We start from the raw sequence: 14,599 nt of genomic DNA, 5'->3' as shown, positions 1-14,599 counted from the left end.
TTGTCGAGAAACAGCGGTCACAGACGTACACGCACACGCACACATAGCGACAGCTGGAATTATAGATAGATATTCATTTTGTGATAGAATGGGAAAGAGAGCTGTCAAAGGTTTTATTCCTGATATGGCAACGGGAACAAACACAGACCCTGGATATAGTCAAAGGAAAGGAATGTATAATGATGATACAAAAACAGGTAATAGTTTTACTGTGGCAGTTCCTCTTAAAGGTATATTTGGATTTTGTAATCATGCTGTAGTTCTGTGTGGTCTGAAAATTAGATTTCAACTGCAAAGGAATGGTAATGAAAATACAAATAGAAAATACAACAGGATGAAACCTGTTGGTGTGGCTCATGCTTTTGCTGATCAGAATAAATTTCGAATTGATGAAATTAGTTGGTATATTAGTGAATATACTCCTAATCTTAAAACAGAAGAGATGTTGAATATAATACTTAACTCAAAGAAGCCACTCAATGTATCATGCTTTTAAAGAAGATGCCAACACGAAAAACTGAACCAATCCACTTACACATGGAATTTGGGTGTTCTGGAAGGAAAGCCACGATATCTGTGGCTCATTTTGAAAAAGCAGATGGTGATACTGCTACTGATAAGAATAATGCATTGAGTGATAATGCAAAGGTGAAACAACTTCGCGTTTCCCTCTATAGAACATTTTATCCACGAGATAGATTGGAAATTAATTGGGAAAAAAATGATTATGCTGAAGCATACAAGTCTTACCAAAAGGTGTGTGAAAGTAATGGAAATAAAGAACCCATTTTGGATATGACGGCATTTAAAAGTCTGTATACAATATATGCGATTGACCTGAGTGCTCAAAAGGAAACTATAAAGTCTAATTGAGTGGGTACTTTCCCATACATTGAAAGAGAAGAGAGTGAAAAAGTTGATCCATATTGTTTGCTTTTGGAAGAAACAGAATTACAGATTAATGCAGATAATGGTGTTCTGATTAGTTTCACATAATTTTTTTGATAAATAAATGAGCAGTAAAGTGCCAACTGGGGTATATGTTAATCAAATCAATCTTCATAAACTCTCATCTTGTGTTCAAAATCAAAAGCCTTGCATGATTAACGTTAATACAATTCAGTGAAAAGGAGCAGTAAGAATTGATGTTTTACTCACAAGAGAACAGGTGAAAATCTTGAATGATACTGGCTCACTTGAAATTAAAATGTCAAAACCAATGTTGAAGAAATGTTCAATCAGAGAGAGGAAAGGAGGATTTCTCCCATTTCTAATTCCTTTATTTGCTGGTTTAAGTGCGGCTGGAGCATTGAAGGGTGGTATTTCAGCAGCGGTGAAAACTGCCAAAGAAAGGAAGGCTCAACTCCAGGCTCAAAAAGAATTGGAAAGACATAACAAAGAGTTTGGGAAACAAATTAGTGGAAGTGGTGTAATTGAAGATTTTGCTGAAAAACTTGAAAGTCTGCCTGATAAAGCGAGATTGGTAATTGAAGATGTATGCTTTCTTCTATCGTACAAGCAGGTGTAAATTAACGAAAAGGGGTAATGGATTATAGCTTTCTAAGAAATAAATGAGCATTGATGAGTGGTTTAAAGAATTTGGAAAGAATACAACATCAAATATAGAACTTATCAAATATTGTAAGAAATTCAAAATTCAAAATGTGGTTATTTGGATGAGCGATGAATTAACAAATGTGCCTAAACATACAAAGAATATTATTATGAACTTCGATGGACATTGAAGAATATTATACGATGGACATTATTATCTTCATATTATTATGAAGATAATAATGGGAATGGTTGTCATTGGGTTTGTATTTTTAATAGTTAATTTAATTTTAATGACAAATATTATTTTGATAGTTTTGGTCTTCCACCACCTGTTGAAGTGATAAAATTCTTACAGAATGGTGTTTATCAAACATTTCAAGTCCAATAATTAAATTCCAAGTGTTGTGGTCAATTATTTCTATGTGTTATTTCAATTCTACAAAAATAAAAATTTTAATGACATTATTTTTACACAAAGGCACAGGCTGAACGACAGAAATATAGTATCGCAAAAAATATGAATATGCAAAAATGCTTAAAATTAATAAATTATCCAAGCCTGACTGACGCGAATGACTTGGTGAGATCAAGTGATTTATCATAATATATATCCTGAAATAAAATGGCTGTGTATTCCAAAGATACAGAAGTGTAGATTTTATCTCCTGGTCATACAGAATTCACAGTTCCAATTAAAATAAAAAAAAATTAAAGAAGGGCATATCGTTTGTATAAGAATAGAACAATGGGGATATGATATGAATGGTTTCGGGTATAATTGGTCATTTAAAATTAACCTGGAAGACCTGGAACAATTAAATCAGTCTCGTAAGGAAGAATATTATCCACTTGGTGCCGAGAATGAGTTTTGTGGAAGCACGATTTGCAAACAACAAATAAAAAAAACAATGTCAGACCATGAACTATATTCCCATGAAGTTTGAAGACGATCCGATCAAAATTACTCAAAAACTAAGGGTTTCGTCGACTCCCCTGATTTGCGACAAAGTGACCTTGACCTTTGACCTTGACCTTCAAAATTGTATGTGCTGAAAGGGACCTCTATATGCCTCTGATATGCGAAGTTACAAAAATTTCCAATGATAACTGTGCTCTGCAGAATTTTTTATACGTGATTACAGACAAACAAAAAATAAAACATACAAGCTGACAAACATATCTTGCAAAAACTTCGTTTTGGCAAGATAATTTAATAAGTGTAAAATCAATTATGGTTTTGCCATAGTTTATATCATGAAAACACAAGGAACAGGATGATATGTAATAAGTAAGGGAATACAAACTCATTTAACCATGGGAAGATTGGGAGGTATTTCCTGTCATTATATTAATCTGTCATATATTTCTAATACAGAAATGACAGCAAAGATGGCTTCAAGAAAATTATCATTTCTGTGTCCAAGCATACCTTCAAGAAAAGGGTATTTGGTATTTTAATAAATATGTTTTACAACATAAGAATGAGGTATTTTCAATAAAAGATTGGCTTTATTCTGATTTTTAATAAACCAACAACTTTGGATTTAACTCAAATGTTAAATAATGAAAAAATTTAAAAGATAAGAAAATGCAAGGCTCTTTTAGAAAATCGGAAGAAATTTTATTGGCTTCCTGTTGTAAAAAAAATATATTTTGGATGCAGGAATATCAAGTATCCGGATGAATATATGTATGATATTCGATGGGGTGAAAGTGGTTCAAGGATAGTAAGAAATGAGGAAGGAGTTGAAGAAACTGAGAAGAGAGAGAAGGAGGAGAGGGAGAAGAGAGAGAAGGAGGAGAGGGAGGAAAGAGAGAGAATAAATAATATAAAAATATGGAATCCAGTGAGATTATAAAAAGATCAAAGGTATTACAGAAAATAAATAAATCTCAATGCACCGAGGAGGAAAACAAAGAATTGGCAAGTCTATTAGAAATATATGCGTCAAGACTATTAACATCGGTTTCAGGGAGAAGATTTAAACGAAAAAGTGGAGATAAAGAAGAGAAAGAAGGAAAAGATTATATGATTGATGATGTTGGCATAATTGACTTTGATTAAAGGTTTACATTTTTTTTCTTAAATAAATGGAGGAGAGAGTGAAGATATTTCTTAGGATTCTTTATGTTTTAAAAATTAAGATTCAAATGTGCATGTTGGAAACTAAAAAGGGTTTCGCACTCTGTAGGAATTTTTCACATCAATAAATGAGTTATTGTCTCAAATGTAAAAATAAAACCAAGAGTAAAAATATCTCGTATGTTAAAAGTAAAAATAATAGGGTTATACAAAAAGGTACATGTTTGGTGTGTGGCGCAAATAAGAGTAAATTCATCACCAAACACAAACAAGGGGGAGATATACAAAAGTTTTCATCAGGAAGTAAATTTACAACAACTGGAATACCAGGCGAATTTCATCTACCATGGTATTCTTTCTGTGGTCCAGGAACAAACTTGAAGAATTGATTAGATGAGGCAGACAATCCTAAACCGTGGAGCAAACCTTTCAGTCGGGTTGATGAAGTGTGCATGAAGCATGATATTGATTATGGGAATCGCACGATGTTGGAAGAAAAACATGAAGCCGATACAGAAATGTTGTACAATTTGTCTCCGATACAAAATCCAACCTTGAGAGAAAAAGTTGATAGGTTCCTCGTGAAGAAGATGATCAGTGCTAAATTGAAACTTGGGCTTGGAAATTAAAAAAAACTTATAGGCTCTAATGATATCATTAAGATTGAAGAGCAATTAGCTGATGAATTATATAAACCAATATTCACAAGGTTTCATCGAAGGAAGGTTTATTCCAAGGAAGTTGATTATATCTGGTCCTATGATTGAATTGAACTCAACAATGATAGGGGGTACAAGTATGCTTTAACTGTTATTGATTTGAGGAGGAGATATGCGTGGGTTGTTCCTTTGAAAAACAAAACAGGTAATACTCTTATTTTAGCTTTCCAACAGATATTCAATAAAAGCAAGAGAAAACATTAAAAATTGTGGACTGATTAGGGTACAGAGTTCTTCAACAAAGCATTTATGAATTTTTTTTTTTAAATAACAACATTACATTATACAGTACCTTTAATGAAGGAAAAGCAGTTGTTATTGAGCGTTTTAATTGCACTTTAAAAGAGAGACTATATAAAAAATTCACTCAACTCGGTTCTCAACAATGGTTATCTTTAATTCAGGACATTGTAGATAAGTACAAGACACAATTCACACCTCAACGAAAACGAAGCCATCAGAAACATTTACAAAATTAAAATATGAAAAAGAGATTAATGTCAGAAAGCCTAAGTTCAAAGTTGGTGATACAGTAAGAATATACAGGTGGAAATCTCATTTTGAAAAAGGTTATACCAAGCTTTGGACAAATAAACTTTTTAAAATTGTTGATGTCGGTATAGTTCCTTGGACTTACAAATTATGTGATTTAAAGGGGGAAGAGATTTTAGATTCATTTTATTCACAGGAATTACAAAAGACAAAGATGAATTGAAAAAAAAAATGTTTGACTCCGCCCCTTTTTAACTCCCCCCCTTTTGACTCCACCCACACAAGCCACATCCACACAAGCCCCACCCACATAAGCCACATCCATGCAAACCCCACTCACAAAAGCCACATTCACACAAGCCCCACCCACATAAGCCACACCCACGCAAACCCCACCCACATCAGCCACATCCATCATATCCACATAATTAGTGATTAGTTTATTAGTTCCGACACACAACATGTTTATTTAATTTAAAAAATTGCTCCATCCACACAAGCTCCTCCCACACAAGCCCCACCCACATAAGCCCCACCCACACAAGCTCCACCCCCCATGTGCACCCCCACCTTTGACCCACCACCCCCTTCATCCCACCCCCACCCTTCCCCACACACACACTGGGAGGGGAGAGGGATGAAGGGGTGGTGGGTCGTTAGGGGAGCACACCTACTCCCCAACCCTAACCCTCCCCAACCCCCCCTACCCCTTCACATCTCCTTTTTTACAGTGCCGCGACATCGCGCTGTAATATAATTGGCTATTCTGTCCTGTGTCTTCTGTCACACTTATTGTTGGATGTGATGTGGGCGGAGATTGCCGGGTGAATTGTGGGCGGGGTTAATGTGGAAGAGCGACGTTTTTTGTGATGAATCGTTTTCTGTGTGACGCCGGAAGTTGATTTTCTGAGCAGGAAGTGATAATCTTCTTGTTCCGTTAGTTGTTGATGCGCAGCGTTGTCACTCTCCTTCATTGTTTTTTGGGGTTTTTTTTTTTTGCACGTACGTTTTTTTTTATAGCGCGGCGACATCGCGCTGTTCTATAATTGCCTATTCTGTCCTGTGTCTTCTGTCACGACTTCTGTCACACTTATGGCCGCGTACGTCCCCTTGATCTGAGGGCGAGAAATAGAAATTTGTCCAACGTCACAACTCTTCCCATCATGCATGCTAATTCACCGTGTCTACATTTAAATTTTATAACTGCAAAATTGTTTCATCATTCTTAACCTAGACTTTTACTGCCCCGAGTCGCGCGATATCGAAGTATTCGCTACTTGTTATTTTCTTGTAATTCAAAATCAGATTTTTTTTTTTTTTTGTATACCTTGGTCGATGCTCGTATGAGAGCTAACACACAACTCACAGCAAGGAGGCATGAGAAAAGAGGGGCGGGAGTGGAAGGGACAAAACAGTGGGGAACAGACACATTAGGTGAACTGTGGAAGGGAGAGGGATGGGGATGGGACAGGGAACATGGCGAAGAGAAGATGGACATTTCAGGGACTTTCAGGAAGGAAAGCAGGAGAAATGAAGGAAGTGGGCTTGGGTGGATTATCGGGGGTAGAAAAGATCGAGGATTTGGATGGGGGAAGATAAGAGGTGGTGGTGAACAGCTGTTTTGAAAGCCTGGAGGGAAGAATGGGAAAGAATAGAGTGAGGAAGTTTATTCCAAAGGCGGGAAAAAAGAGGAATGAAAGAGTGAAGATGAGCAGTGATTCGTGATTTTGGTAGTTTTACCAGAAGGGGGTTGTTGGCGGTCCTTGAGCGCCCTGTGGAAATGTGGTGGGGACAAATCGCAGAGAGAGCAGGGGGGGCAAAGCTGGAGAGGAGTCGGTAGAAGACAGAAAGACCACCGACCAACCTGCGGTGATTGAGTGAGAGGCCCAAAGACTCAGCTTCATTGCGGGAGATGCCGATGATCTTAAATGCCCTGGTTTCGACAGCGTGAAGCCGAGAAAGGTGGGAGGCAGGAGCACCAGCCCAGAGGGGAGAGCAGTACTCCATCAGGCTACGGACAAAAGCTTTGTAAGTGGTCAGGAGCTCAAGAGGGCCGAGGAAGGACTTAGCACGACGGAGGATTCCCAGTCGGCGACTGGCTTTTGAGGCGAGGTTGGAAATGTGACTTTCCCAGGAAAGGTCATGGCAGATAGTGAGACCTAGAAGCTTGAAAGAAAAGACTTCTTCCAGAGGATTGTTGAGAAAGTGGATGGGGGGGTTTTGTAAACGGTCCTTTCGAAGAGACATAGTGAGAGTGTGAGATTTGTCTGGATTGAAAGACATGTTCCACGTGTTGGACCAGTTTGTGATTTTATCCAGATCTGCAGTGAGTGAAGAAGCTGCTGCTTGCCGGTCTGAGGGATGACAGATGGTACGGCAGAGGGTGGAGTCGTCGGCAAAGAGAAATAGAGGATTTTCCAGAGAGTCCGAGAGATCATTGATGAAAACCAGAAAAAGAACAGGGCCCAGAACGCTACCTTGAGGAACTCCAGCCTGCACAGGAAGAGGGGATGAAAGAACTCCATTTAGGACCACACGTTGACTGCGACAGGAGAGGAAGTCTGCGAGCCATGAGTGAAGATGGCCTTGAATACCATGGGAAGAGAGTTTGGTGATTAGGGCAGGGTGCCAGACTGTGTCAAAAGCACGTGATATGTCCAGGGATACGGCTCGGATTTCCTGTCTGGCATTGAGGACCTCCATCCATTGATGGGAGAGCAGAAGCAGCATATCCAGGGTAGAGTGACCTGGTCTGAAACCAAATTGATGATTGGAAATCAAGCCATTGGAGAAGAGGAAGGATTTCATATCTGAGGCGATGATGGATTCCATCACCTTGCTGATGATTGGGAGAAGGCTGATTGGTCTGTAGTTATAGGGATCTGTTTTTGCACCTTTTTATGCAGGGCAGTGATGTTAGCAGATTTCCAAGCAGATGGCAGATGACCTTGGGCAAATGAGAGGGTGAATAGAACAGAGAGAGGGTGAGCAAGAGCAGAAGAGCAGGTTTTTAGGACACGTGGGCTGATGCCGTCTGGACCAGTTGTAGAATCTGAGTGGAGGTTTGACAGCAAGCTCTACACCTTGTCAGGAGAAAAGGACACAGAGTCCAGGGACAGTTGGGTGTGACTGGTTAAGGTGGGTACACCAAGAAACAAAGACAAGTTGTTTCAGGACAACTGCCTCGCCACAAGCCTCAGTAAACCAAGGGCGGGAGGAAGGGTAAGACAACTGAACACGAGAGGGGATAAATCTGTGCATGAGGGAGAGCAAGTTTCTTTGAAAGAATTCCCAGGATGAGTTGATGTTTGAGAAAGTAGTGATAGGAGACCAGTCTGTCAGTTTGATGGCTGCTCGGAGACCCTGCCAGTCGGCTTGAGTGAAATGCCAGACTCGACGGCGGTGAGGTGGTTCTCTGATAACAGCCAGAGAGATGTCCACTTTGACAAGGACGTGGTCAGAAGAACCAATTGGAGCGAAGGAAGAGCAGCAGATATTGTCAGGGAAATTTGTCAAAATCAGATCCAGAAGAGATGGAGTACCATTGGTTGAGATCCGGGTCAGGAAGTTGACCGATTGAGTCAGTCCCAATGAGTCGCAGAAAACTTTTTCTGAGGTGCCATGGCAGGTGAGAGAGGTACCCACACCTAGCCAACTGGCGTGATGACAATTGAAGTCACCACATAAGAGGAAGAGAGAGTTATGATGAGAAGATAGAAGATGGTCCATGTTTTCGGATAGTGAGGTGTAGATGGAGTCATCACTGTAATAATTATAAGGAAAGCATTTATAATTAAACAAAAGTAATGACATTGAACAAAATCTTCTTTCGCAGCAGTCTGATGGTTTGTTTTGGTTTTGAAACTCGATCAACATATTCTGTTCAAAACAAAGAGTGAAGAACAATTAGGGTATATAAAGATGATTATATTACGATATTAAGAAAATAATAAATATAACATTTACCTCCAGAAGATCGAGTGTCATGTCAGATTCCTCCAGAAGATTAAGTGTGTGTTTGGTTCATCCAGACAGGTGTTTCAACTGAAAATAATAACAATAATAATGAGTCAAAGACATAGACACACACGCACACACATACACACATACACACATACACACATCTACACACACATCAACACACACACATACACATATAAACACAAACACAAATACACATATGCACACACACACACGCACACACACACACACACACACACACACACACACACACACACACACACATGCACACACACACACAAACACACACACACAAACACACACACACACACACACACACACACACACACACACACACCCATAAAGCCACAAGACACACAGAGGGATAATTTCTCACCTTTGACTTGACTCGTTCAAGATCAGAGGACCTGAGAGGACTTCTTGCCAGCCAACAAAAATATCATTCAATTATTTTCTGAAGGATTGAATGTATTCAAGGAAGTCATTCATTTTTAGCCATTCATCGTGTAATTCAAAGGCCTCCTGTTCCAGATCAGTTATCAACGATGTTCTTATTGGGGAAAACCTGTTAGAAAAAGACACACAATAATTATTGGTTGTATAGTGATTTAATTCTGTATAAAACAACAAATAATGAATTGGGTTAAGGATCTCACCTGTCATCTTGTGAAAACGATTGATCCGCAAGGTCGGACAAATTATCTGCACATTCCATTCTCCATAAAACAGTCGGCTTCATGAATCGGTTTAAATCATCAACTTCATGACGTAATGGGAGATTTCACAACAATAGCTTTTTCAGGGTTTGTCCCACATAGGAAATGACCGGAATTTTTTTGGCTTGGTTCGGGCGAGGCAGCTTGGCTGACTCCAGACTGACTCATTTCAACACGAAAATGAAACAGCTTGCTTTGAATGAATTTGAGAAAACCTACGTTTAAAAGCTGTTTAAACTTCCCTTTCTTTCGTGCTTGAACAGATAAAGTGAATATACTCGATGGAAATGAATGTTATAAGAAAATTAAGTTATTGCCTAAAGTAGAACATGGGCAAATATTTGTTGGTTCACTCTTTGAGTGGAATGAAAATATAAAAGGACTGTGATTATGTTGGGGAGAAGAAGTATTTTAATCAGTAAGTCTCAGTCTTTCATAGTCTCAATTTTACATTTGCTAGTATGAGCGGGAAGGGGATAGGTGGGAAGAAAATCACTCTCAATTTTACATTTGCTTGTATGGGCGGGAAGGGAATCGGTGGTGAGAAAATGAGTCTCAATTTTACATTTCCTTGTCTGGGAGGGAAGGGGATAGGAAGGGAGAAAATCAGTCTCCTATTTTGGGCTTTTGGGGCTTGAGTCAGAAAGTTTTCCCCGTTTCCCCCATTCATTTGAATGGGAGTCCCAGAAACCCCATTTATCATCTACTTGTATTGCACTCTTGAAGAGCAGGAGGAAAGAGACAACAGAGTTCGGGTGGAGTCGAATTCTGAGTCAGAAGTGAGATGGTAATTTCAAAAGTGGATTTGGAAATTTCCAAAATATTTATTATTGTTAATAGTTAAAAATCAATGATTGTTTACTTTGGCTAAAGTAGTGTGATGGATGAATTCCTATTGTAGAGGTTGTTCCACAGGCCAGGATTTGAAAAGGATACCTTCTACATTTTCTTGTGCCAACTGCCAATCTGTTGCACAGTATTTGTTTTTCCTTTTCATGCCTACTGGGAGTATGGTCCCTTTTTTGGAAAATGAAATCAGGCTTCATGTAAGTGCTGTTTGATTAAATGGTGAAAGTTTGCTCAATATTCCTACTGATTGGTAAGAATTAGGCAGAAAGGGCAAAGGCAGATGGAAATGATTGAGAACAGAGAGAAGAAATATGTAGAAAACATTACTCTCATCATGGACAGGTTTGTGTCCTGTGTCGCTTCCAATGGCTCTCCTCCGGTCTTACTTCGTCTGCTCTTTCATCCCATTGACCATCCTCGGGCCCTCCGAGATGCATGTCATCTTCCAGCACCCCTCTCTCCCCCTCCTCATGAAAATTCCAAAATCGAGGGTCACTGCTCACCTCCACTCCTTTGTGCATCTCTTTTTCTACTCGTGGCACATCCCTCACCATATTGTTCAATCGCGACTCAGAGCTCCAAGAAAGCGTTGCATCACCGTCTCCTGTTATCACCATCCCATGTTATCACCATCCTAAGGTTAATAGGAGTAGAAAAAGATTATGAATCTTTTTCTACTTCCATCAACCCGACCTAACCATCTTGCTTTCAGGTCACTGTGCTTCCTCTCCTTATTTCTCTTTCCTCTTTTCCTGTTCATTCCACAAACTGGAGAAAATAGGAACAGAAGAGTTGAGGTGAACAGTAAGCATGGATTTTTGGGAGTTTAACCAGGAGTGGATTACTGGAAGAACACGTGCATCCGGGAGTTGCTGGGAATGCTTTGATGGCGACGAGAGAATATAATATAATATAATATAATATAATGTAATATAATAGAGATTTACCACCTGATCTTGTAGAAGTGAACATTTACCATGTAGTCTTGTACAAGTGAAGTTGGCTTGGTAACAACAACAAACAACACTACTCTCGGATATTGTGTGAGAGCTACAAGATAATCTCCTGCAAAAATATTCCGCATGCTGTTTCTGCTTTGAGCAAAGGCAGCCCATGTAATGCCAAACAATTGTCTGGATAATTAAAATATCAGAACTCGCATATTTGTAGCTCTTGATTCAAAGTACGTTCAGTCACATCTACGGCTTACATGTGGTGTTGTACAATTGTCCTATTATTTACATGTTTGCTTTGAAAGTACAAACACACACACACACACACACACACACACACACACACACACACACACACACACACACACACACACACACACACACACACACACACACTGTTGCCCTTACCCATTTGTGGTCAGTCTTTCTTCACTTGTACTCCTCATGCGTCCATTTTCCTCTTTCTGTCCTTTTACTTTCTTTGATGGGTGACTTTATCATGTGTTTAGACTTCTGGAATCGTCTCCATGGAACAAGGTGCATGGTGTTGGAAAAGTGATGAAATCGATGTGAAAATGTTGCCGTTGCTTTTGTCATATTATCTTTGTCTTTAAACTTTTGTGAACTACTGGCGGCCGAGGACTTGCACACTGCTTCAAGGGAACCGTGAAGCTCACCGACATGTCTTCACTCCTGGTTTACTTCAAACAAGATTCGGCCAATAATACAATTCGCTAAATTGGTCACATCAGTATGTGTAACGGTAAAACAGTAAATTTTGAAAAAAATTTTTTTTTCTATTTCAAATGAAAAAGAGAAACGACATTGAAAATGATGCCGAGACTCATAGAACAAATCTACCTTTGTCTGAGTTGAGAATGTGGACACACTGCACGAATTATGATGTTCTTGACCATCAAACAGGCATGTACAACCTATAGGAACCATTAAAACATCTCATTCACTCTGTGTTTTCTACTATTTCTTGAGCCACGTGGAGCTGGAAATTATCAATATGCCCATCTTCAAATTGTCACGGTATTTTATATACCGGACTTCAACAAGACCACTCGTGCCTGAAATTAAACGTGTTGTAACGTGTCTGTCCAAGACTTATTCCTCATCCTATCTCAGTTATATTATCCTCAAGGGGGAAAAACAATCCGAATCAATAATGATGGTAATCTATATATATATATATATATATATATATATATATATATATATATATATATATATATATATATATATATAATGGAAGGAAAGTATGTTTGGATGTGTGGCGTATGTGGTCTGTTGAATGTTTCATCGACTCCTCCGAGAGGATTTGACCGAGGAATCTGAAACTTTCAGGGATTAATGACTGTACAAGTCGTGCCTGTGCAAGTATCGCTTGGTTCCATCAAGTTTTGAACTAAAAAAATAATTCTGCCCGTTCTTAGCATTTTCTTCCTTTGGGGGAGGTGGTGCAATTGAAATTATCTGTTCTATATAACTACGATGTCCTGTGGATGCACATAAGCAGTACACGTGTTTTGCTTCATATACGTAACCTGGATTTTTATTTATTTAAATTTTCGGGAGAGATTGGGGCGGCGGTCTTAATCCTATACACCGCCCAAATAAAGGGACGTGTCAGAAGAATGTGTTGCATACTTGAAACAATATCGCCCATTGGGTGCTCACTCTGCTGTGGGATAAAGAATCGTAAAGAAAATAACATGACACCCCCAGCCATTCCCAAAGGGAATATGCGCTTCTATACCAATAAATGTCGGTGTGTGCCCGTCCCTCTCCTCCATAACTCAAAAAACCATGAAGCTTAGCGCCACCAAACTTTGCATGCATACTGAATGAAGTCCAAGGTGGTGCATGAATGAAAACTGGATGTTTGGGTGAACCTAAACACCCATTTTGAAGATGATTTCGGAGGTGATCATCACAAAAAAAACAAATTAAGCCTGACCACGATGTCAGCACCATCTTGGTCAGCCCTCTGTTAGTTCGCAACCATCTGAGGCTGCCATTATTTTTGGCCTGCTCAACCATGCTCTGACTTGGGACAGGCCACAACAATTTCTTCACTTTCCTCACTCATTATTGAATGCCTGATCATCATACCTACAAATCTCTGGGTACATTTCAATGCTTATAAACACCCAGAGACGCCAGTGTTTATGGCTTCATTTAATTTCCGTACCATGCCATATCTTCTTGAATCTCTTAAACTCAGCCAAATTACAAAATTTAAAGCTCCAGCAATGAACTCAGCAGCAGTTCTGACTGCTAAAAAAAAGTGTTCATTTGTCCAATTTGGACATAGTTTCACATTTTGGCGTCTTCGGACGTTGCTTAATATTACAGATCGGCGATCACTAATCGCTTGCCAAGCGAGCTATTCCTTATCAACGATTTCATTAGAGTGCTTCCTTGAGTGCTAAAGCCACTTGGTGAGCACTCTACAATATTCGCACTCTCACTGAATACTGTATTTCAATCGACCTGAATAAAGTTCAGGGGCCACTCACCTGTGTCGATCCCGCTTAGTCATGCGATGCATCAGGCGATGGCTGGCTCGCTGAAAATGTGCAATTATATTTTAAACCAAGTTTACCAATTTTGTACAATCTTCTTTCATTAGATGACCCATCACTTTGGTACAGATAATTACGTATAAGAAAGAAATTAAACATTTCATTTTAAAAAAAATTTCTTCAACCGTTCCATTGGAGTGCTTGCTTGGAGCGCTCTTCAAGCTTCAAACTCTACAATCTTCAATGGCACTCTTCCCTCCCTTCTCTCCCCCGTCACCTCTCCCACACCTCTCTCTCTCCCACCCCTCTCCCTCTCTCCCACCCCTCTCTCTTTCTTTCTCTTTTTCTCTCTCTCTCTCTCTCTCTCTCTCTTTCTCTTTCCCTCTCTCTCTATCTCTCTCTTGCTCTCTCTCTCTCTCTCTCTCTCTCTCTCTCTCTCTCTCTCTCTCTCTCTCTCTCTCTCTCTCTCTCTCTCTCTCTCTCTCTCTCTCTCTTTCTCTGTCAGACCACTCCCCTCTCTCCCTCCCCCTCTCTCCCCTCCCCTCTCTCTCCTTCTCTCTCCAACCCCTCCCCCCCCCCCCCTTTTCCCCTCCCCCTGCTCCCCCATCCTTCCCCTTTGTTGAGGGGACTGTAGATGTACGAATCAGATTCGGAATGAGCTGACCGGTGGGATGTAAAGGTTTCTGCATGTGCGAGCATGCATGCATGCAGGCAG

The 14,599-nt window shown here is 39.7% G+C and overlaps 1 protein-coding gene and 1 long non-coding RNA gene across 3 annotated transcripts in view; one reads left to right on the top strand and one right to left on the bottom strand.

Moving 5' to 3' along the window:
- Window positions 1–14,599, top strand: part of BCL11A (BCL11 transcription factor A) — a 395,854-nt gene that overhangs the window by 295,415 nt on the left and 85,840 nt on the right. The gene's annotated exons all lie outside the window — the stretch shown is intronic.
- On the bottom strand, window positions 5,818–8,932 carry LOC147022777 (uncharacterized). The gene is made up of 2 exons (XR_015059913.1): window positions 8,818–8,932; window positions 5,818–5,966 (listed from the first exon to the last, which is right to left on the bottom strand). It is a non-coding gene; the product is annotated as an uncharacterized LOC147022777 (long non-coding RNA).

The sequence above is a fragment of the Eptatretus burgeri genome, chromosome 7 (assembly GCF_056783735.1).
Source record: "Eptatretus burgeri isolate ZD-2024b chromosome 7, Ebu_testis_v1, whole genome shotgun sequence".
In the NCBI taxonomy this organism is placed as follows: domain Eukaryota; kingdom Metazoa; phylum Chordata; class Myxini; order Myxiniformes; family Myxinidae; genus Eptatretus; species Eptatretus burgeri.
This window is presented reverse-complemented; position numbering and strand designations above follow the sequence as displayed.